General features: G+C 41.3%; 1 pseudogene; it reads left to right on the top strand.

The window, feature by feature from the left end:
- The first annotated feature begins 685 nt into the window (after positions 1 to 685).
- LOC126177331 (5S ribosomal RNA) lies at positions 686 to 803 on the top strand (annotated as a pseudogene).
- The last annotated feature ends 2,749 nt before the right edge of the window (positions 804 to 3,552 follow it).

The raw sequence follows: 3,552 nt of genomic DNA, 5'->3' as shown, positions 1-3,552 counted from the left end.
TGTTATACTTCTTTTATCTTGCCAGATTATGTACAGTTAAAAATAAGTCATGATTGTATGTTGTGTTTCAACCCTATGTCGCCACACCATTGCTGGCACCTAACGGCAGTTCATATATTGACAATACTAACAAGGCATATCTTGCAGCGCACAGTTTAAACATCATTCCTACGATATCGGTTCTCCATACTTTAAAAAGTATTCCGTCTACACTTGCTACTTCAGCAAGCGTTAAGTTTCATTATAATCACCCCGTACATCGAGTGACAGTGAAGGACATTAAAGGAATTGACGATCAAAGGGAAAGCTTTGATATTAGCTAGTTACACGAATTCTCTCAGACCTGGCAGAGGACTTGGAAGAGCAACTGGGTGAATGAAAAAATTTATTACAAAGAGGTTATAAAATGAACATGAACAAAAGTAAACTAAGGATAATATAGCGCAGCCGAACGTTGACAGTGACGAAGCTAGATTGGTAAATGACACACCAAAAGTGCTACACTGGTTTTGCTATCTGGGCAAGAATATAAGTGATGATGACCAAAGTAAAGAGAATATTAAATGCAAACTGATAACAGCAAGAAAAGTGTTTCCGGAAAAAAAACATGAATTTGTTAATATCGAATAATATTAAAACGTTACAATGTCTTTTCTGAAGATATTTGTTTGGCATGTGTCCTGGCGGCAATGGCGTTGCCGCAGTGGATACACCGGTTCCCGTCAGATCTCCGAAGTTAAGCGCTGTCGGGCGTGGCTGGCACTTGGATGGGTGACCTTCTGGGCCGCCATGCGCTGTTGCCATTTTTCAGGTGCACTCAACCTCGTCATACCAACTGAGGAGCTACTCCGCCGAATAGTAGCGCCACTGGTCACAGACAATCATCATGACGACCGGGAGAGTGGCGTGCTGACCACATGACCCTCTTATCTGCATCCTTAGCGGAGGATGACACGGCGGTCGGATGGTCTCGATGAGCCACTTGTGGCCTGAAGACGGAGTGCTATTTTTATGTGTCCTTGCACTGGAATATAAATAAATCAGACAAGAAAAGAACGGCTCCTTTTGATATGTGGTGCTATAGAAGAGCCGGCTGAAGTGGCCGAGCGGTTCTAGGCGCTACAGTCTGGAACCGCGGGACCGCTACGGTCACAGGTTCGAATCCTGCCTCGGGCATGGATGTGTGTGATGTCCTTAGGTTAGTTAGGTTTAAGTAGTTATAAGTTCTAGGGGACTGATGACCTCAGAAATTAAGTCCCATTGTGCTCAGAGCCATTTGAACCATTTTTTGCTATAGAAGACTACTGAAGATTAGACTGGTGGAGCGAAGAACTAATGAAGAAGTACTTATTTCAGTTGGATAAACAAGAAATTAGCGGCACTACCTGACTAAAATAAAGTCTCGGTTAGTAGGACACATCATGAGGCATCAAGGAATTGACAGTTTGATTTTTGAAGAATGTATGGAGGGATACGCCTTGCAGCAGTTATGTAGGGGTGAACAGGCTAGCGCAGAAATGGCTTCCCCATCACATATAAAGATAAAAATAAGAAATATAAATCGATAATTAGCCACCATGATAACCATTAAAAATACATCCTTAAATTCTTAATAACATACGCTGCAGGTCGGAAATTTCAAGGAATACTTTTTTCAGGGTAGAGGGATAAAATTGCTTCAGCATGTTTGGTTGCTCTGCGTCTTAGCTACAAGTGTTCCAAGCATGATACATTTCTGTACTTCTATCTACCAGTTGTACCGCGTCGATCATAAAAATAAACCTAATGAAAACATTACACCGTGTGTTCTCCAGCGTTTGCTGGAATCTCACTGGATTTCGTTTCACTTGGAGCGAAAGCCAGGTTGACTTGAGTACAGTCAGGTACGTTATAAGGATACGTTTTATGCTGTACTTTACGCTTACATCGACTTAGCGATAGTACTGGGCTTGCCGCTCTGGCCGAGCGGTTCTAGGCAGTTCAGTCCGGAACCGCTCTGCTGCTACGGTTGTAGTTTCGAATCCTGCCTCGGGCATGGATGTGTGTGATGTCCTTAGTTTAGTTAGGTTTAAGTAGTTCTAAGTCTATGGGACTGATGACCTCAGATGTTAAGTCCCATAGTGCTTAGAGTTATTTGAACCATTTGATAATACTGGACAACAGCTTCACCAGCGTACTTTACTTGGACAGCACTGGCTAGTAAGCTGGTCCATCTAACCTGCAATGATGTGAGAAGTTGCAGTTACGGCGTAAAAAGAGACGAGCAAAGAAATAATAAAGCTTTGAATGTCATTTAATTTTTAAAGAGAATGAAACAATATTCAGCAAAACTCTAGCAAGACCGCACGCTTCTCAGGGAACCAGACGGAAAGCATAACTTGCTCTCGTTCTTAACTAACATAGTATGGTAGATGAAAACTCCTAATTTAAATACATGGAAATTGTTCTGAGCTAGGTACGTGTGACACAAAAGCTTATTTGCACGCACTTCACCGTATAGATAAATTCTGAAGCCACTGAAGGCATTACGTACAATCAGTCGACTGATATTCTTTCAATTACTTCCTTATCCGAATCCGAAAAACACATTTCAGTAGCGCAACAGTGATCTGCTACACTAGTAATGAGTAGATCAACAAAGGAATTTACGAAGCCAATCAAGTTCAAAATGGTTTTGAGCACTATGGGACTTAACTTCTGAGGTCATCAGTCCCCTAGAACTCAGAACTACTGAAACGTAACTAACCTAAGGACATCAGACACATCCATGCCCGAGGAAGGATTCGAACCTGCGACAGCAGCGGTCGCGCGGTTCCAGACTGCAGCGCCTAGAACCACTCGGCCACCCTTGCCGGCGCCAATCAAGTGCCACATTTTCTGTTTTATGATATGCCGTTCTGTTCATGCCAGCACTGAGCAGTGACGTTTGAGAAACTTTCGTGCATTAATTCCAGTACGCCCAGCAGCTTAAATGTCTTGTAAATTCTCTCGAAAAATCCCTTAACTTGGCTCCATAGCAGTTCTGTGTTGCAGTGGTACGGGGGCAACTGTAAAATTGAATGGTATGCTCTATGTTGTAAAAATTGTTGTTGCCCATGTTTCCATGTCGCGTATCACTCCGGCTCGTGTCAGAACACATCTGTGGTATAAAGCGTATGAAGAGTATCTGATTTGTTATTTTTGTCGTAAAAATTTACTTTGATATGTTTTCATGATTTGAATAACCATTGTTAAAAATCTTTTATAAAATATCGCTAATTGAGAATGTATATTTGCAACAAAAACTGGACTTTCGCGTGCAGTATGTAATTAAAAACAAGAAGACGTGTATTTTTATAAAGTGATAATTTGATATGTTAATTAGCATATATTTGATGAATTTTACAGTTAAAAGATGTAGGTACTCCAGCTTCAACGAAAAAATAGGATGACCAGAGCGAGGCTTAAATTGTGCAACGATACCGTCTCAGCTAAACATCCCATATTCAACAGGTCCTTATCTTTAGTAAATACAGATCGACATAGAAAGTTCAAAGTTGATTTTTTTCTGTA

The sequence above is a fragment of the Schistocerca cancellata genome, chromosome 3, assembly GCF_023864275.1.
Source record: "Schistocerca cancellata isolate TAMUIC-IGC-003103 chromosome 3, iqSchCanc2.1, whole genome shotgun sequence".
Classification (NCBI taxonomy): domain Eukaryota; kingdom Metazoa; phylum Arthropoda; class Insecta; order Orthoptera; family Acrididae; genus Schistocerca; species Schistocerca cancellata.
This window is presented reverse-complemented; position numbering and strand designations above follow the sequence as displayed.